At 43.0% G+C, this 21,828-nt stretch overlaps 1 long non-coding RNA gene across 1 annotated transcript in view; it reads left to right on the top strand.

Moving 5' to 3' along the window:
* Nucleotides 1-6,159: 6,159 nt before the first annotated feature.
* LOC308072745 overlaps nt 6,160-21,828 on the top strand; it is a 181,783-nt gene continuing 166,114 nt past the window's right edge. Inside the window, exon 1 of the long non-coding RNA XR_013931776.1 lies at nt 6,160-21,828. This exon is cut by the window's right edge and continues 31,694 nt beyond it. This is a non-coding gene — a long non-coding RNA (uncharacterized lncRNA).

The raw sequence follows: 21,828 nt of genomic DNA, 5'->3' as shown, positions 1-21,828 counted from the left end.
TTCCCTTTTCCCTTGCCTCTCACCACTCACTTCCCTGTCCTCTCCTCACCTTGTTGCTTTCACTCTTCTTGTGCCTTTGTCTTTGCAGTGACACACTAACATGACCTAATAGTGGCAAGACTTTGCAGGGGCATGTTCCATGAAGAAAGTCAAGATGGGTTTCAAGGCAGGCTCAGTGTGTTATTTCTTCTACATGACAAGAGGAACTGGGTCCATTCCTCAAAATACACTTACTTGTTCATCATGTGTTTGCTTAGCCGGTGCCTCACAAAGCCAATGTGAGTTTTCGTTTGTAGTGGTTCATTGAGAGGGACCTTTCAAGTCTTGGAGTGGTCTTGTGGCCTCTCAGAGCTTCCCCCTTTCTCTATAGCCAGCTATCAGAGAGGAGTCTTTGGTTTTTTTTTAAGTTCTTGTTGACTACTCTGTATTTGCATTATCAGCTGAGGAGAAGAAATGTGATGTATGTGTCTGATCAAATATTTAGACTTAATACTAGCAGCTCACAAGATACATAAACCATAATTTATTTCTGTTTACAGCACTTCTGCTGGAAGTAACCTGCTAATCTACCTAATATATGTAAGAAAATGCAGACATGCTAAGATTTTTTTTTTTATTACGACTACCAATCTTCAGTGCAATATTATGAAGCAACAAGAAATGGACTTTTCCAGGAACTAGGTGTTCTATTTATTAAAGACAATGCCTCATGTTATCCTTCAGAGCCCTGTACACAGCACTGGGTGACCTTTTTCTTGAAGAAACTCAACTGGGTGATGTAGTTTTCCTGCAGGCTTTAGATGTAAGATTTTGTCACTTTTCCAGATGAAGTTGCATTAGATCCTATACTCATGCATCACTGACTGAGACATCCTGTGGCATCCAAGCACAGCTGGACAAACAGAGTTGCCTGGGGCCAGTGGAGGAGCAATATTCACAAAAGAGTCCTTTCCGCAGGCCTGATGCTTAAGGGAGCATGTCTCAGGGATGAGCCTGGGACTAAATTTCTAAATTTCAGGGGGGTAAAAATCAGAGTGACCTTAGGTCTTTTGGCTTCATGACAGCCAACACCACATCTCACCTGCAGCCAGGTCATCAAGGCAAAAATGACCTTTCCTATTGTCTTTCTCTCTCTGCTTCCAGTGACCAGCAAACCTAAAAAAAAAAAAAAAAAATTGTTTTGTGACCATATTTAGCTTTCAGCTCACTTTCACTCCAGCCTTGGACAAAGGATTTATAACCCCAAAGCTGATCAGTGTTTATTCCCACTTGCAACTCTTGTGTTTTTTGGTTTTTTTTAAAAAAGCATCTTCTTTTTGGAACATTACCTTTTTCTCTGGAGTTTTCTTCCCACTTGTATCTCTAGGTGGGTGTGGTTTAGCCCTGCCTCTTCCCATTACGCTTTTGCGTGCATTGTGGCAGTGGCATTAGCAAGGTGTGTTTTTGTGCTTAGGCACAGTGCACATGGGTATTCACAGGGCAAACTTTAGAAAATGAGATCTAGCTTTTCCTCTCTTTCATTTGATATGGAAACTGATCCTCTGGTGACTTCTTGAAGCAAAAAATCTGGCAAGGCAGACCCAAAGGAGCAGTTTAACCCCCAAAGCTGGCAGGGAGGCAGGCTCAGAAGTGGGGTCTGCACCCTACACTTCTAACTGACAGTTTGAGCTTTCACAGCCATGATATAAATAGGTGTTCTAGGCTAGAACTGGAAATGTAAATGGACCCCAAGGTAAAGGAGATGGGCAATACCAGCATGCTTGTCTGTCTGAAGTCTGCTACACATTTTTAAGTTAACCAGATGCCCTGCACTTGGCTTCAGTGTAAAAGATCAAAAAATAAATCCTATTAATACTTTTATTTAAACTCGTCAGTCAAATTTGAGTGGGCTGAGAAGCCATAAGCACTCAGGTTTGCCCAGGATTACCCCTGGCATAAATTATGTGTATGTATCAGAGGTACGAGAATATCAAGTGAGTTCATTTAAATTAATGTTATTAAAACAAATGGAAAATTGATTTTTGGTAAGAGGGCTTGATTTACCCTAGCTTAACTCCATTGACTTTGGTGGATTTGCTCTTACTTCACTTTAGTATAAATCAGAGGAACACAAAGTCCAAGGAGTGTAAACACTAAGACCAAATGCAATATTTACTGTCTCATGTCTTATTACGTTCAAAGTTAGTAGAAAATGCATTTCTTCTGATTTATTCTACTGTAATACAGACAGTGGCCAGGAACAGCAGAAGTAATGATTATCTGTTTATTGCAGTGTTTGGCCTTAATAACAAATATCCTGCTAACACAAACATAATTACAAATTCAAATTGAGCTTATATTTAAGATACTTATAAAGCAACAAGCAGAGCTCAGGTATTGACCATTCACAGACAGAACTGGTTTCCAGTCTCCTGGTTCAGCTCTGTGCTAAGGTCTGAAGTCACTCATGTACCTGACTGGAGTCTTTTCTCCCACTTGTTTGAAGTGCTCCATGAGTGAAAAATTAATGGACCTTCTTTTGTTTGCTTTTGTGATGAGGAGGAAGCACTTCCATTAATGACACTAAGAATAGGATTTACTGTAACTTGGCCTTAGATGGTATTTGTGGTTCCCACACATCCTGTAACAATATGCTTTCTAAACTTAAACGGATATTGCCACACTGACTGTTATAGAAAAGCAGAAGGAAGATGATGAAGCAGCTCCTCCAAGCTAGTTTTTTTTCTGAGGCAAATTTATTGGCCTAGTGTTCAACACCTTGGCAAGGGAAAAAAAAAAAAAAAGTCTGACATGAAAGCGAGACAGGTTGTGAGTGTATTTTACCAGTGTGTCTGTAGTGGGGTGATTTCCTGCAATTAATTATGAATGTGAGGGGTAAAGTAGAAAAACAGATTTCTACAGCTGTTTTTTCACTCTTGCATGGTAGTATTATCTGACAAGGCCACAAATACCATATTCAGTTCCACCTTTCCCATTCTTTGGTGAATCCTCTCCTCCTTTTCATCAATTCCCCCCACAGCTGCATCCTCTAGCAACATTCTACTGATCGCTTTGCACACCACAACCCCCCCAGTCAATGCTCCTCTGGGGTAGCTCCGTCACTGATTGATGAATTGGTAGTGTTCAGCTCCAGCTGGCAATCAGCTGCCTCTGCTCCTTGACCTCTTGCCCGAGGCTGCCTGTAGACCCGTCAATCATGGAAATATTTTTTGTGAAGTCAACTCTTTAAGCAATTATGGATCTATATGTAGACAGCCAGCACATGGTGCTTGGGCCAGCTAAAACTTCTCTTACCCATTACAAGCCTCTGAGTAAGCCAGTCCTGCATAGAATAGATAAATACCAGCCATCCATCATCCCCTGTATGGTTTAGGAGTGTAATTTCATGAGCTGCCTGTGTGGGAGAGAAGTGTGAGAAGATGCTGCGTCAGTGTGTGGGCTGCACAAGGGACAAAGAGGTGACTTAAAATTTATACTGGAGATAGAGAGTGAATAATAATGTGCCCACCACGGACCTTTCTTCAGAAGAAATATGCAAATGAAAAGTCATTTGAATGATGGATTTAACTACCAGCTGAAATTAAAGCCAGGAAGCTGAGGTGTGAGGTAGTCCTCTGGAAAGATATGGTAGCAAACAGGCACGCACCACATTGTGTGTGTGTGTGTGGGGGGCACGGGCAATGATGTGGGATTTAAAGTTTGGAAAGATAAAGTTTCTGTGTACCTGCTAGGTTTTTTTTCTTTCTTTCCGCTGTGGTGCTTGCCCATAATTAATGGAACCACCAGGAGACTGAAGTGCCTTGATGTTCCAGATGTGATATCTGGAGTCCTAGGAGATTTCTCAAATTAATTCAGACCAGAATACTGTATCCACAGGGCTGTGGGAAAGGGATGGAGTTTGTGCCTTGGACCTTAGAGACAGATGGATATGAACCAGACCACCAGATCAGACCCTTCAGGTTTTGGAGGCATGGTAAATAGGGCTCATATCCAAATTATATTTGCTCAAAAAAACCCAAACAAACAAACAAAAGTTTAACATACATGCATGAAACAGAAAATAAACTGCTAGGAAAACAGAGACTATATTTGAGCTGATGGAATGATCTGTCCCGATGTGATATTTGTCAGCTGTGATCCCCTGAATTCACTTACGCAATTCTCCAGCATTCATCAGTCAGGCTGAAACAGGTTTTTAGCAATAAAGAGAAGACTTTCTTCAAAGAAAGGCTTTCTTCATGCACATGATCTGGAGAAGAGCATTCCTTTATTTTTCCTGTTGCCATTTGGAGTGAGTAGGATGTAATCTTTTCTCTTTTATCCCTTCTTATGCATCTTCCTGCTTGAAATCCTTACAACTGCAAAGTCAGTTCAGTGAAAAACATCTCTCTCCCTTCCCCTTCCTTCATTTCCTAAGAAAATAGATACTTTGAAAGGCATGAAATATAATGCCAAGTGCTGCCTTCCTAAAGAATGTCTAAAATTCCTGCGAGACAATGCATTGTTTCAAAACAAAGCTATTTCAGGCAATTCTATCCTTGTATGTACAACGCTATTCATCTGAAAGACTTTTTTTCAGCACAAATATTCTTGCTCTGGGGTTTTATCTTCTAGAAAGAAAAAAGAAAGTGTTTTGGAAGATCAGTTTCATATTGTTACAATTTAAAATAAAACAAACAAAAACAGATTCTGCAGAAGTTCAAACCAACTGCCATTCTTGCTGTCCGTGTCTAGTCAAAGCCAGCACGATCCCTGTGGAACATCTTTTACAAGTGTTATTTATTTGACAGTCAGCCTCTGGTGGGTGTTTTGTCAAATTTTAGCAAGAATCCTGTGCCATGCTTAACTTTTAAAGGAAGAGTGTAGTGGGTTTGTTTTTAAACACTTTAGATCTTGGTGTGGTGGGAGCTACCCCCAAAACTGCTGAATGTGTCCATGTCCCTGTCTCTGTGTCAGCTTTCCCAGGGTATTGGCACTGTGTTTATTGCTGTTTGGTGTGGCTAGCAGGAGAGAGAACCAAAGTACTGGCCTGTTGAAAGCCATTTTCTACCAGCAAAGATGTGGCCTACAGATTTTTATGAACTTTGATTCACAAAGTCACAGAGCTGGAAGGTTATGAACTCTGTAGAAGGGCTGTCATTTCCAAAGGAAATATTTTGTAGAAGGCAGGTAGGTTTTGGCCAAGTAGAGAACATCAGCTGCTGTTTTATGCATGCCTCCCACCAGGCTGGTGCCCCAGCCCCTGCCCGGCTCTGGACACGCTCCAGCCCCTCAGGGTCCCTCCTGCGCTGAGGGGCCCAACACTGAGCCCAGGGTGCGAGGGGCGGCCCCACCAGTGCCCAGCACAGGGGGACGGGCACTGCCCCGCTCCTGCTGGCCACGCTGCTGCTGGCACGAGCCAGGATGCTGTTGGCCTCCTTGGCCACCTGGCACCCTGGGGGTCACGTTCAGCCGGCCGTCAGCCGCCCCCCCGGCCCTTTCCCGCCAGGCAGTTCCCATCCCCTGCCAGGGGCTGGTGTGACCCACGGGCAGGACCCGGCACTGAGCCTTGGTGACCCTCCTGCCATCGGCCCCTTGGCCCGGCCTGCCCCGCTCCCCCTGCAGAGCCTCCCACCCCCCAGCAGATGAGGTGTCATCTGCAAACTTACTGAGGGTGCACTCGATCCCCTTGTCCAGATCATTGATAAAGATGTTAAACAGATCCAACCCCAGTACTAAGCCCTGGGGAACACCACTTGTGACTGGCCACCAAAATTAGAGCCAAATTAAAATATAGCTGAGATATTTCTAAATAAAACTGTCAATGAAGATAAAAAGTTTTTATTTTGACAGTAAAGCAAATGATTTTTTCCACTCTGTTGAGGTTTTGTAATGGTGCAGTATATCTGGTTGACTTATGGCACACTAGTGACAGATTAACAGCTGCAGGAGAGACAATTGCTCTGAGAATCACTCTCGAGCAACTGAAGCTGAAGGCCTGTGGGCAGGGGCTGGATTTGGAGGCAAAAATGGGTGGAGGATTTATGCAAGGCTGCACATCAGTAACAGAAAACAAATTAAGAAAAGCACTTACGGATGTGGGAAGAAGTGGTTCCTAGGGTGGGGGAAGCCCCACGCTGGAGGTTATGTCTTCACACTGCAGGAACTGAGGTGCAGCAGCAAAGTAACTGAGCTTGGGTATTTTCTGTAGGTTAGAGGAGGTGTGCATCAGCAGCAGTGAAAATTGCTGGGGATATTAAATAGGTTAAGTGAGAATTTTGATCTGCTGCAAGTTTTTAATGCATTGCTAACATGTTCATCCAGCACAAATATCCCCGCAACCAACCTGAAATAGCTATTTCCTTGGGTGTTTCCCTGAAATATTCACATGGACAGGAAAGGTCACACTAGAGGAATTTTTCTCTTCTCGCCACCCAAAACTGAAGACCTTGTTTTTACTTTGGGAGAAGTGTCTCAGAGTTCAGCTATCCCCATGGTCTGGCATGTTGAGGAGTCCTGCTGTGGTGGGTAAATGCTGAAATGTCCTGCTGCATTCAGGGTTGCCACATTTCCTCCTGGGGAGACATGAAATGAAGTGAAGGCTTTGGAAAGTTGCCTCCTTGGTGGAAACACCCATTGAATTCAAAATTCACTCTAAATAGCTCACTAAACTACTATTATTTTATCAGTCTGAAATAGTGCTAGGTGGTTTGTGTTTGGAATTTGTGTTAGTTGTTGCATACAAGGCAACAGAACGGTTTGAATATCATGATTTGACATGGATCAAACATTCCTCTGCTTGCTACCTTCATTGTAAGATGATGGCAGTGGTGGCTGCACATTTTATCTGATGCTCTTTGTTGTACACAAAGAGGGTCTGGAGCGTTGCAGCTGCAGAAGCTGTTTGTTGCCTCTCTGGAGAGAAAGGGACTATGAATCCTTGAGCCATAACTCATTCTCAAGTCTCCAAATGTGCTGAAGCTACTCCCTTCATTGTACAGTGCCCTTTTATAACCTTGTCCAAGGACAGGGACTACTGGCAGCTGTACCAAGAACTCCTTAGTTCTTGAGTCCTGAATTTTACCACCTCTAGCAAAAAAAGTGCATTTAGCTTTTCAAAAGTACCATAACTTGGAGATCCTTGGATGCCTCCAAAATTAGTCTGTGATAAAGTGAATTCACTTGGAGATATCTTCAACATTTAATTAGACTAGTTATTCTGGCAGGGAGGAGGAAGGAAAAAAAGCAGAATGCTTAGAGAAGAACAGCTTTTCCTTGGGTTGTGACATCTGAATAATTTAAAGAGGTTTTGAGAACTATGCTTTATTTTAATTAGTTTCTGAATCAATTTCTGCTTTGCCTATTCTTTCTCCCCCCTCTTTGTACTGTTTATTTTTGATGACATCTGCAGTCCTCAAAAAAAAAAGAAAAAGGAAGCAAATTAACTTGGTTCAAGCCACGTCAGCACATCCCTTGGAAGATCACAGCAGTCAGCTGTAAAAAAATGGGCTTATGGTGAAAGAAAATGAGGAGCTCAGAGGGCTGAAAATGTACTTACCTATTTATTACATATATCTTTATTAGTTTTGTATCATACCAAAAAGTGTTCTTGGCATTTCACAGATGGGCACAAAGGATGTGAGGTGGACTGCTGTGGCACTCTTTTATCAAGGCCACTTTGCATTTACATCTGCCAAACCCAGAACAAAGTCTATCCTTTGACAAATTCTGATTCTAAATAGGCACAGTCCAGGAAAGCAATGGGGGAAGAAACAAGCTGTGTGGCTGTGATTAAGGAACATCACATTAGTTTCAGAACTCTTTTGCTTATTGCAGACCCCTGCCCTGTGATGCTCTGTGCTTTGCCAGCAGTCTTTCTTCTTGTGTCCGGTTCCCACCAAGCAGCAGGTGAAGGGTAACCTCTGTAGAGACAGTCTGCCCACATAACCAAAGGATGGGCCTAAGGAGACCGAAGGAAGTCAGAGTGAAGGAGGTGATTCCCACAAAGATCTTAAGCAGAGACGTGAGAAGGAAGAGATCCAGCAACCCGAAGCTGAAGGAAACAGATCTGATCAACTGATTGCTCTTGATGACAGTATCACTTGGCTACAGCTACTTGTCTTTTCAAGTAAGATGAATTGTCCCTGTTGGACATGGACAATGCTATTTGCAAACTTAGTTGCTGATACAAAAAGCTACTCTTTATGGGTGCAAGGAAAGAGGAGCTATGACTCCCTTGTCATAAACCTGGGGGCTACAGAAGTTGATAGAAAGATATATGTATCTTTGACCTATCATTGCTAGTCCACATTCAACATCAATAATCCTGTGTGCTTCCTGGAAAGATAGGATGTCTATGAAGTAAAACAACATGAAATACAGTTGTAATGTTAAGATAATTTTGAATGAAAAATGAAAAAAATTGCCTTAACTGATAAATTTTGCAAATTAATATAAGCCTCAGCTAATATTTCAGAAGAAAGAAAAGCGCCAAGCAACCTGTCACAAAAAAAGACAGAATGACTGAAATGTTTCATTTCAATATTTGTCACAATAAGTTTTGAATTTTTCATTTGAAGTGAACCTTTTTGGTTTTGAAATGCCTGTCCTCCCTCCTTTTTTCAGAAAGCTCAAAGTGAATCATACATTTTTTTACCCCCAAACAATATTTATTTTCAACCTTTTGTAAATGTCGGGCAAGCCAGAAAAAAAAAAAAAAAGTTATTTGTGCAACTGTGTGAGAGATGTGGTTTCTGAACAGACTGTGTTGTGATGAGGTCCTGAACACTGACTCACTCGTTTTGATCTGAGTTCAATAAATGGTACGCATAAGGTGGGTGATGGAGGTAATTCTGTTATCATGTCATTCTGTCCTGCCAATCCTCTCCTAAGCATTATCAACTAATGTGTGACAGGTAGAAAGTGGATTATAGGCCAGTCTGTCTGATATAGCTAAGCTGAATCCATCAAACATATATCACTCAGAATCTCAAATTGGACTTCACTCAGTCTGTGAAGTTACAGATAAGTAATTTGTCACGTTTTGCTAACACCTTTCCTCTGCTTGGTGTGTCCCTTGTGGTCCCATATTGCGATTCAGCATGCTCATTTTAGCTGTGTTTCCAGGGTGTAATATGGAAATTACTAGGCATTATGAAAAGGTCATCTCTGTTAGACTCACAGAGTAAGTAGGAAGAATGGAGTTGCTCTTAAGATATTAATAATCTGTCATTATGTCTTATTAATCATCCCAAGAAAATCTTGGATGGCAGTTCATTAGAGACCACATGTCCTACAACTATCTGTGATAGGTGCCATTTTTACTGTATCTTTTCTTTCTGACTTTTTCATGATGTTACTAATTGAGATTCTTATTGTGGCATTTTGATTATTGCAAATATAAAATACATGCAAACATGTTACCTCTATTAGGAAAAGCTGTGTAGAAGAGTGAGAGCCTTAGTGAGCAGCAGGGCTGTCTGGATGGGTAAGGACCTATGTGCACAGTTCACTGCTGAAATCAAACTCAACAGTTCAACAAGATTCAAGAGATCCAAAGCATTGTCAGTATGAGAGAAATACATGGTGTCAAAAAAGTTTGACATGCTTGGTCTAAAGGAGGAATTAGACAGCATAATAATGGAAGTATTTAACTCCCTAGTACAGCCCAGTCTGCTGTTCACATCAGAGGTGCAGCTTTTGTAACAGCTTTCTCTGAAAGAACTGCTGATGCCAAAATGGGTTTTTGCGCAGGTGGACTGGATAGGGTAAGCCCTTCCAGAGGAGTTTGACTGAAGTCATGTTCCTTGTTTCTGGCTTCACAAGCAAATCCCAAATAACAAATTGGAGTGGGAAGCAACTGAAATAGTAAACTTATTCCTGTAGACCTGAGGAACCAACATGCACTTCAACACTTCAAAACATCCCTTCAGAAGGAACAGGTAGATCCTGCCACTTCAGAAGGATTGAAGATTTAAATGGGCTAGGCTGAAATGGGCACTGGAAAATAGCCAGCATTCAGGAGTTATTCACTTACTAATTTGGAGATTAGAAAAAAAAATATCTTGGTGCCTTCTTAATATTTGTTTTCACACCTCAGATGTGAAAGTTTAAGAGTTTCTTTTTGTTCTATGTCCTTTGATGGGGTAAAGAGAGGGGAATAGAGGTGTAAGTTTTATTGGGAATACATGTTTCTTTTACTGCCCCTTTAAATTGGAATACTCCAAGTTCTTCACTGGCAGGATTGTGCTGCTGAATTTAATGAGGCTACTATCACTAGGTGACTAGGGAAAGTGAGATCTGGAGCCCTGTGTTACGTTTTTTCTGTTGCAGGAATTGCAGGCCTTGCAGAGAACACATTCACCTGGTTTCTGATGGTTTTTTTACCTGACCCCTTAGAATGATGAGAATAAAGCAATAATCTTTTCAGAAGCAGATGCTGATTGCTTTTTTGAAACCGTAGGACCAGGCTCCCCTCTTGTGTAAATAGGCACAGATCTGTGTGAGGTAACTGGAGTTATGCAATTCTGTTCAACTCCAAAGTCTGTCCTAACTGTTTGCATGGCTGTCTTCTCTAGCAGAGTAAAGGTTGTGATGAAATGTTAGGAAAGACAAGGAGACAGACAGGTTGGCCGCTGACCAGTATTTCAGCTCCGCTTGTGTAATGCAACGGTCACCTTATGCAAACTGCTCTGGCAACCACCTGCACTGCTTCCTCATGCCTCTTTGCTAAGTTGCTTTTCAGTACTCCTCCCACACACGAGGGGTTTCCATGAGACAAAGCCAAGTGGCATAAAGAGAATGACTCTGCTGTCACCCAGCCTTCAGCTTCTTTCTGGAGTGTGACATATATGTCTATGTATAGCATGTGGCATACATGGCTATGCGACATACATGTATGGCTATGTATGGTCTCAGGCAAGGAGGAAACATGTCCCAGCTCATAGTGACATTTCTTTCAAGGATTGTAAGCATTATTAAGGAAAACACTTCATTCCCGTAACACAGGTACTGACAGAAAAAAACTTTTGTGGGAGCTTTTCTCCTTCATAAGTGAGATCCTGGTGGTGTTGGCTTTGCAGATCCAGGCCGCGGGCCAACACCGCTTTACACATTGTCACCAGAAGGATTGGCTGGGGGAGCAAAAGCTGGGGGCTCTACGGAGCCAGTCCGCTTTGCCTGGTGTTTTACTTAGAGGCAGAGGGATTTGCTGCATTATGACTAAGAGATGCCAAGAAACGGGAGCATCTTTGCTTTTCTCTAGGTTCTTCCTGCATATTAAGTGCAAGAAATAGGAGAAATATATTCAAGAAGTAAAATGGAGGTGGCTGCATGGTAAGCAGGAGGGCTGCGCTGATCCAAGACAAGCAATGTCACAGTCTTTTGCTCAGTGTTATGGGCTAGCACATGTTTTTTCCTTCTGTGTTCATAGAGATCCTAGCACAGCAAAGTATGCTTTCAGAAACCACCACCGTACAAGTAAGAAATGGATAATAATTTATTTTGTTTCCTCCTTCTTCTGCAGAGTTCAGTCTGTTTTTACAGTTATATGTAAGATGAACCATGCAGTTTTTCAGCTTTCTTTGTATTTGGCACAGTGCTGGTAGATCGATACATAACAAAAAGTTCATAACTTGGCTTTTTGTTCCTCATATCCAGTATTTGTTTAGAGAGATTGAATCTGTCATTCCAGTCTAAGAGGCAAACACCATATGATTTTATGATTACCATGGGAGCTCAGTTGTTGTGGGGCTAAAAGGTGAGCATGCACTATGGAATTTGTCGATAACCCTTTAAATAAATTAGTAGTTGTAAGAGCAGATTTGTTTCATGGGAGTGTCAAGAATAGCACGTTTCAAATCTCTCAGGTACTTGTGTGGAGTCTGGACGGCAGGTCGTTGTGTATGATGCCCTGCCACATTGGTACCAGGACCAGGAAACAGAACTTGGCACCCTTGGCTGTAAATGAGCAGGTCTTGCCCTTGGGTACTACAGGGCCTCCCCTCTCAGTAGTGAAGTGTGGAGGGAGCAGTCAGGACAGCTGGGCTGTATCAGTCCTTTTACAGCTCAGCCACCTCTAGAGGGTGACAAATGGCCACATTGAAAGCTGTTACCATAACTTTGTCATGAGACACTCTGTCATAAGGCTTTGTCATAAAGCTATATGGCAACTTTGTCATAAGACTATCTCTTATCAGGGCTTTTCTGGTACTCCTTTGCAGACTCTGGTAGCAGGGAAGCTGTGGAGCAGTATGAAGAAGGTGAGCAGGAAATAATCATTTACTGTTTCCCCTAATGCAGGAAACGGTGAGCATCAAATTGAATCGTTGCTTTCCGGAAAGTTGAAATGTGGCGCTCCTCATACAGGGCTTTTTTGATACTCACACTTCACATATAATCTCTAGAAAGTCCTTACATTGCAGACGTTTGAAAGGGAGGGCAATCTATTGAGGCAAACAAGCTTTCTCTGTACTTTTTTTGTTTTCTCCTGGGCCACAGTAAGGCGTTGGGTTTGAGCTAGAATGACCTTTGTTCTGACTTGGTATGATAATTCTTGTGTTGGGATGCATTGTAGTGGAACAAAACATAACGTTTTGCAAGAATCAAGTGGTTTTATTCAGTATGATTGACAGACTTGGAAATCACAAGGGCTTTGCAGTAGCATAGCTGTATGCAATGCAGTTCTCCGAGTCAGAAAAAGGAGGTGATGTCTGCTACCAGGTATGGAAATGCAGCATAAAATCAGCTCTGCTGCTTAGATCATCAGTGGACCTTTTAAATAAGAAGAGGACAAAATGTAACTGTTTTTTCTCCCCAGAATGATAACAAAAACTTTGCACAAAATACCCTCTTTTATAAGCAAAATTAATAGTTCTAGCAAAAGCTTTACATTTCTGGAGATCAGAAGAGGGTTTCTATCCAGCAGGCAAATGAACTCTAGTAATGCTAGTGGGACAAAGCGATCAGTGCTGTTGGGGGGATGATGTAATGTAAGGCTTATGAATGCAGAAGAAGGGACTTGCATTCATGCTTCAGCCATGAATAACCTGAGAATCCACTCCCAACATAAAGATATTCAAAACATATTTTCAGTATTAGTATAACAGATAACCAGAATTGAAGGAGAAACTCTTTTTTATATAGGAAAGTGAAGGTAGGACTTGGAATCTAATGTCAGGAATTGTTAAGTAAAATGCCACCCAGACACAGCTGCTTTGTCAGCAATGTCTACACATCTATTTTTCTTTTGCGAGGGACTGCAGAGATGCTTATGATACAATTATGTATTATAGTGCTATTGTTGCATACAGAATGTGAGAGGGGAGAACGTTTGGAAGGAGGAACAGAAATAAAAAAAGTATGAATTAAAACCATCGGGACAGCCAAGCCGAATAATACCAGCTGAGGACCTGACTCATTTTGTGATGTCTGTGGCACGCCAGATGCATGCACATGTATTGTGCTTACTGCCCTGTGGCAGTAGCTGAACGAAAGAAAAAAGACATTTCTAGAACAATACTGGCATAAGGCATGTATTATAATACTAACCCCCCTGATGTGTTATGGTTTTAGAATAATTTGTTGGTGTTTGAAGGAGAAAGGAGAGAGACTGCAACAAACAACTTCTTCCTCTCCTGGCTATTGTACCATGGGCAAGGCTGGTGGTACTTCAAAGCTTTTTCTCACTGTACCACAAAGATCTACATTGACCTTTTAATGTCCTTTAAGGTCACATGAGACCATTTTGCTTTAATTGCCATAATCCAGCCCAGCAAATGCTGCCTGAGAGAGGGGTGTCCTGACTGGCCAGAGTGCAATTTCCATCCTTGAGCTCCCTGGCTCCCCAAGCTCTTCCTTCACCTGCTTTGCTCTCCCCGCCGGCACAAGCAGCTCATTGATCTGGTGTTCTTTTGCTTTGGTCTTTTGGGGTTTCTGCCCTCTGTAAAGGACAAAAGAGCAGCCCACTTTAGTCCTGACTACGCAAGAGAGAAGCCTGCACTGTCTGAATTTCTCTGTCAGGTGGTGGGGTGCAGGTGCATGGGGGTTTTCCCCACAGTAGTGTCTCTTTGGAAGTGTGCTTTGGAGCTGAAATCCTGGCTGCAAGGAAAGTCAAGGGAAGGTTTCTATTAAGTCTAATGGGGCTAAAGCCTTAGCTGATGAGACAAACACATAAGTGATGTATTCTATTTCTACTCTACATGATTAATACGGCGAACCAAATGTCTGTATCAAATTCAGTGTCTGTTGTAGCGATGCCAAGTTTCAGGGCTCAGACAGCTGGCAACCAGTAAGGAATTTCTTTGGAAATACAAACCATTTGCAAATGGCCCTAATTCTTTTACTACCTTTTTCCTTTTCTTAGCTATTTTTACCTCTCCTTTTATTTATTCCTATTATGTTTGCCGGGGATTTTTCACAATCATTTTGAGACCTGTTGGTTTGCACTGCAAAGATAAAGCCCTGTTTAACTGAGGTGGCTGGCCCTGCTGAGGAGCTGTTGGGGATCCCGATGCACCTCACTGCTTGGCTCTTCACAGGGAAGCTCTAATGCAACATTTCTGTGGCCAGAGAGCAAAATTAGTCCCATGGGAACAGCTTAATTTCCTTTGATGTTTGGTGGATTTGGCAGTTCAGCATCACTTGATTCACCAGCCTGGCAGAGAGCTGGGATGCCTGCAAAGCAGGTCAAGGCTGTCATAATTCCACTGTGGAATAAGCCCATTTTCAGACTCGGTTTCATAACAGCAGCTGAGAGTTTCCCCTGCTCTGTGGAGAGGCTGGCCCAAGCGGCATGCAGTGGTGAGGGGGTGAAACCCTGGCTCAGCACTTTCTGATCCCCAGCCCCGTCTCAGCTCCTGGCTGTGCTCACACATGCACCGAAAGTACTGCAAGCACTGCAGCCAGGACAGTGTCCTTCCTGTGGCTGCAGAAGTGGAAAAACCCATCTAAGAAATGAACTGAAATTCTCTGCTGCAAAAGGACAGCTGTATGGTGCAGGGAAACTCACAGCTGTCAGCCCATGACACTGTTTCTGGGTCAAGCTCTGTGCAGGAGCACTGGCTTGGATGGCCAGGGAGTTGCCAGCCCCAGGGTGCACCCAGGGACTTGGAGGAGAGTTTTCTAGAGGTTTGCAGCTGTCTTCTGATCTCTTGCAAGGCAGGGAAGGGAGCTGTGAGAGCTTGATGCAGCCCCCTTTCATGCCCATTGCTGCAGCCAGACGAGATGCCATGAGCCTAAATTAGGGTCTGCAAAGCTGGAGCCTTCCCCACTCATGGATAATTTATTTTTGCTGTGCAGTAGTGTCCAGGTACCCTGCCCATGCTATGTGTATATATATATATACATGTATGTATGTATATGTATACACCTATATACACACACATATATGCATACATATATATTCTTTTGGGAGCCTGAATTGTAGTTCTGTATTGAAAATCTCTGAGCTTATCTTAGACTTTTATATCTTTAAACCCCCTTGATATTTTCTAAATCTGCATTGACTGTGTGTTCCCAGCATTCTGAACAACACTAGTGATGAAGAGAGAGATCAAACGCAGAGATACAGGCTCTGCTGAGCTTAGGTGGAAAGCAGTTCTGCTTGCTTTATTCCCCAGAACTGGTCATTGCCATATGGCTTATTTTGGGGTAAAGTAGCCTAAACAGGCAATGGTGATTGTCAGGATTGGGGAATTTGGGGTTCAAATGAATGTTGCATTAACAGAAATGTTCAGTGCTCAGTAGGGGTAAATATGATGGTGCCTGAGTCCGTAGGCTGGTCAGCTGCTCGCAAGCGGCTGCTGTCTGCAGGAGGACACTATGTTGGTGCTGGTTCTGCGTGCATTGAAGGGGCAGTGTTTGTCCCCCAGTTTAGCTCACGTGTCCCTGGGCAAGGGGCTGCCCGAGTATAATTCTGTAATGATAGCTTTTTCCTGCTTCCCTTCCTGTCCTATGTGGTTAACTGGCCTGAGTTAGAAGACTTGGGATATAATAGCAAAATGCAAGCATGCCATACATTGGAACTAATAATAAAAGGGGTTAATTATCTTTAATACTGGGAGCTGTCATAGCTGAATGAAATGAGATAGCAGCTTAGAGTCTGTTTGCCTGCGTATGTGGGAGGAAGGTGGTGGAGGCTGTTTATTTACAATTATTCCCTTTCTGGAGAGCTGGTGCAAACCAGTGCTCTAACATCGTGTTCAAAAATCAATGAGAATCCTCCTTGGCGTTGATTTTGTTGCCATTTCACTTAACCTTTAAACTTTACCTGTTGGGTAAGCCAGGAATCATCAAACCAAAACAGTTTGGATGTGTCTGAATGAAAGCAAAAAACCCTGAGCCTTAGCTTTGATATATATTGCAGTGGAGCACTGCCTGGTTTTGGTGCTCGGAGGTTTGCAGCACAAGATTAACACACGCAGTGTGCCTGCTGAGACATCATGTTGCTGCCGGATCCCAGGACAGCCCCCATTGATGATTTGTATGAGCACTTTTTGCTAAGTCATCTCTGGTTTCTTTGTTCTCCTGAGAGTGAAGAAATAAGCTGTGATCTTGCTGGTTTTTTTCCCTTTCACCTGGAAGTGCTAGAGGTCCTGAGAGAGAAGGAAAGGCTATTTGGCCACCTTCCATGCACCCTGAAGGACCTCCACCACAAAGACTGTTTTCACTTTGGTGGCCCTCCCCACTGTGCTGCAAGTGCCATAGCCCCAGAAAGCAACTTTGCTGTTGCAGCCTCTTGCCCTACCCTTCCCAGGGTGGTTTGTCTGGGGATCCACTATGTCTTTCTGTGTTTTACCACAGAAGCATCATTTGAATCTTTTCACAGGTTCCACTCTAACCAATAGGTTACAGGAACACCTAAACAACGGAGAAATCCTATGCATATAACTAGGTGCAGGGCCTGCGACCCAGCACAGCAGCTTTAACTGCCTAGTACCCGTGAGCAGGATTTAAGTCCTGTGTAATAGACTTGGCACAGTAATACTGGATTTCAAGGTTTTCTAGGTGGAGAGGGTTAAGCAAGCTGTAAGACTCTGTGACTTCAGCCTTTGTCCTGAGACAGGTAATTCCCTTTGAACAAAGTTTTGGTGTTGGATTGCTCTTTCTGAGAGCTGAGATTGCTCCAAATTTCTCCAAGCATCTGTGCTTCCTGGAGTGCATGGTGGGATAAAATTAATTCCCCTCTGCTAGGGCACCCTGGATGGCAAGTGCCAGAAGGGACATAGTGGTGGGATAGGGTTGCTGTACCTTGGAGTAAGTCACTGTCAGGCAGACTGTGAGTCTTTGCTAAAAAAGATGTGGTAGAAATACTGTAGATATTTAACCATTATGTCATGCTATGTTCTTGCTGTGCAATGCACTAAACAACTTGCCTCAAGAGAACAGGCTCAGGACGAGGATGAGCAGACAGGAGTGAGGCATCTGCTAGAAGGAGGTGGGAGGGAAATGTGATTCATCCTTAGAGCCGCAAGAAAGAGCTATGGCCAGGGCAGTAAAAGAAACAGAATTCCCTGGCTACATTTGGTGCCCATGACTGCAAGTGAAAAGGTGTTCTGCTACATTTGTGCCCTTTTTCCTAGTGATTTATCCAATTTTCACCTCTTCTTAAACTGTCAGCTTTACACTAGGCATTTTCAGGAATAAGCACTGTGCTCACAGCTTCTTTGCTGTGAAACTCTGAAAACTCCATTTCAACTTCAAAAACGTTATTCTACAAGAAAAGGAAAAGATAAGAAAAAAGGGGTCAGCATCATCTATATCTGTGGAATTAGGTGTTTAAAACTAAGACCAACACGTGTTAGTTCACTCACAATGAAGCTCAATTAAGAGTGTTACCAGTTGTAATAACTTGCTGAGATTATGTAGCAGAGTTGTGGGTGCCATCATGTCTTTGCAGAGAACACGTTAAAAACGGGTATTTTGGCTTGCACCACAATGCTGCATAATGACAGTGTTATGCTGTGTGCCAGCAATTCAATGGGATGCTCCTTTCTTTGGATCATGTATCTGTTATTGCTCCAGACAATGAGTATCTGATACAAAATAAAAGTGATGGATGCCAAGTGAACCAGTGAGTGGGGAAAAGATACTGTGGTTCATTGACTAACCAAATTACTTTGGGGGTATTTAAATGCATCTCTAGCTTTTTATTCTGCATGGGCTATTATAGATGAATTCTGTGATGATTCAGCCTTGGAAAAGTTAACCTGTTCTGTTCCATGTGGGATGGTGGTGATTGCAGGAGTATGATGATGTGGTGAGGGACTATAATGCAGCTTCCAGGATGAAAAGGTGCTGGGTGTGGACACTGATGAAAATGGTTTTAACATTTATTGATTAATTTTAGTAGAGCAGTGTAGCTGTTCATATTTATAAACTGAGCCAAAACAGAATCTTGCTTGGAAATATGGGCTGGGCTGTGTAGTTTTAGGCAGCAACCATTGTGCCTATTAATGCATTCGCTTGACTTTATCCCCCATTTCAATGTTGGGTTTGCCTTTCCACCATGACAGAAACTGAGGTGGATTCATGAGTTTTCCACACAAAAAGGCAAAGCAGCTGTTAACTGAAGCAGGGAAAATCCCTCAACAAGTTGTCTGTAAATAAGTAAACAAAACCCTGGATTGGCTTTGCTGGTGTTTGCACCCATCTTGTGTTTTGTTCCAAGGAGATTGTAACAGAGCAGTTTGTTTGCAAAGACTTTCACATAAGCAGGGAATTAGAGGTCTGTGGCAAAGAATGTGCATAGAAAGGCATCTTGAACTTTTACATATAAACACACAAACTGGAAACGTTTTCAGTAAGTGGCCAAAATAAGATGCCACCATCTATATATATCTTGTGTAAAATAATGAACAAGATCTACATTTCCAGTATCAAACTCCAAATTCCTTATGAACAGCTGTAATTGTCATGACAAATATTCAGACTGACAGTAAGTCAATTTGGAAAATCTGATTCTACTTTTGAACAGTCCATACCTAGAAGAGATCTTATTCTGTCTGATCTATCAGCTCAAATTTTAATACAAGCTTACAGAAAACACAAGCCATCCAATTATCAGGCAGTCTGTTATCCACTATTACAAAAGAATTCCTGAACAAATATTTATTTTAAAATAAATTTTTATATTGCCGTACAAGGAGCACAGACCAGGGCAACACAGGGGCACTCTGGGTTTTTTCTGATCTGTGTTTGCAGTTGGATTTTGCTGCAGACAGGTTGTTGTCACGCAGAGAATGATCTGCTGCTCTTGCTGTCATTTCAAATGAATTTGTGGTTGACTGTGAACTCTTTACGTTTGGCTACAACCCATCAGCTGGTTAACCTGGAAGCTGCTGTGTCTTCCTTTACAGCTGTTCAATTAAGACGGTGACAAAATAAAGTTGAACTTAAAGACATCTGGGAGGCTCAGGAGCTGAAAACCATAAATATGGAGAATTATTTTTGCAGATAAGCATGTATAAGCTGACAAGTAAAGCCTTTAAATTGAATATGTGCTGTCAGTGAGGTGTAGTCAAGTTATTATTGAAATCCAGGGAGTGGGAGAATATATAAAAACCCACAAATATTGGTGAGTAGGAGGGAAGCCAACAGGAGCCAGTTGAAGCCCTCCCTGCCCGGAGCAGTAACCCACCTCTAGCCATTGCTATTAGCCTAAATTCTTGTCTGTTGGGCTGTTAAGTGTTACACATTCCATTTAATTAACACCTTAAATTTGATCGTGATGGTGTAGGAGCTCCTGGGGAAAATGAAATAAATTCACAACTTGTATTAACAAGGAGTGTTTGCAGGGGCGTGGAAATCAACAAAATCGATCCTGAAATGTTAAAAATGCTTTATTGGCACAAGAGCTAGAGTCAAGTGAGGACTGTGGGCTTGCTGTGCAGAGCAGTTGGCTGGTGGTTCTGCCCTGGTTTTGGTGAGAGGTAGCATGGCTGGGTGATGGTCTCGCAGCATACCTGGAGACCTGCTGGACACCTGCCTGTGTCTGGAACCTTTCTCCAGGTGCTGGGTTGATGCAGCACTGTCCCAAGCTTCCTTCTGCTGCAGGGGACAGCTCTCTCCAAAACCAAAAGCACAAGGAATGACACCATATCATTGAGCATTGATGATTAATCAACAAGCTAATTATCATTCCCAGAGCAGGCTCCCAGTAGCATTTCTGTCAGAAGAGTGAAGGCTGAGAAACGAGATTTAGTATGCAGTGAATATGAGCTGTTTCCCACATTGCCTGCCACCAGATGACACTGGAGAAGGTTTTAATGTTCCAGGAGTAGGAGGACTTCCTTCTGTGTGTAATTGTGGCTTGGTGACCAATGTGAGACAAAAGCTTTGCAAAAAAGACTAACTTGAATTTTAAAAAAGAATGAAATAGATTTTCTGTGGACCATCATGTGATCCACCACTGGAGGCCCTTAAAAACATGTGGGGATGTTTGAAAAGAAGTACACAGGATTGGCTCTGCTTTGGGAAGAAGGATGGACTAAGTAATTCCTTGCATTTCTTTCCAGTCCTATTTCTTATTATTACTATTATTCTCGCCAAAGATACTCAGGAAAAGCAAAACTCCAGATTATTTTTATATAAACTTGTTATTCCTGCTCCTTTTATAGGGAAATAATAATTTTGTAACTAGTTCAACATGCACAATATATTCCATGTGGACAACTCCTGGCTTTAGGAGCAGGGAATTGCATTGGCTATGCTGCTGCCTCACTGGGTGTCGCTTGGTGGGCAGTGTTGAGTGCTGCCCCACCTTACCGAGGAATCACCTTTCACGTGGGACTTGAAATTCCTCCCTCCTTCCAGCAGCTGTGATATGAACCAACAATATCCTTCTCGGGTCTCGACTTGGATAACAGACAGTATCTCTTTGTCATTCGGCAAGATGCTGGTCCTGCTTGCATGTCTTACATTGCTGAATCTGCTAGGCCCATTGGGGTGCTCAGTGCGTTCCAGAACCCACAGTGTCAGCTCTGGCTGCTTTTTGGGGGTGGGATTTTTTTGAGGGAGATACTTTCTTCATTCTTTTACTGTGAGTCAGTTTAAAATCGGGGCTGCAGCCACCCTGGAAGGAGTGATCAAGTGATCAGAGCTAGGTACCACAGCGAAAACAACCTGCAGGTGAAGCCTGCAGTAGTGTGGGGGAAGGTAGGCTTTTAGCTGCACTGTGGAAATGGTTGCTTAAAATACAGGAGCCCTGCCTGGCCACTGTAGTGATTGAACACCCTGAGTGTGCGGGAGAGGTTAGCTCTCCAGGGGTGCAGGCTGCTAGCATGCAGCTGGTGCATCCTTGGGTCCGGAAGGGGACTCCGCTTCGCCTTTGCGTTTAACGTATCAGCCGAGTCACTCTCGCAACTCGCATCACGTGCAACCCTAGGCAGAAAATCCTCGGTGTAACCATGGGAACCCAGTTTTGCTTAAGCAGCGCTTGCAAGGATGCAGTTCATAATGAGCCAGGGGTGATTGGGGTGGGTGTGCGGGAGAGAGAGCGAGAGCATTCATCTTTGCTTTCCTCTACCCCCGCACTAATCAAATGCAAGAATATTGTGTAAATGAAGGACTATAATTTCCCTTCACCCCCACAGCTTTTCTCAGGCGGTCTGTCGCTGGATATCACTCCTGCATTAAACACAACAACAACACCAGGCTCATTTTCAAAATCAGATTTTTTTGATGGGTAGATCAGTGAGATGCTCTGCGCCCTGGAAGCTCCAGCAACACCCATGGACCTGGGGTCACGGGGCTCCAGCTGCCCTGGAGCCCCAGGGTAGAGCACCATGAGAAAGGTGCTCAATGCAAAGGTCAGGTAGCACGTAATGGCCACCTCCATCCATGACTCCTAAA

This window comes from Falco punctatus (assembly GCF_963210335.1).
Source record: "Falco punctatus genome assembly, chromosome: 13".
Classification (NCBI taxonomy): domain Eukaryota; kingdom Metazoa; phylum Chordata; class Aves; order Falconiformes; family Falconidae; genus Falco; species Falco punctatus.
This window is presented reverse-complemented; position numbering and strand designations above follow the sequence as displayed.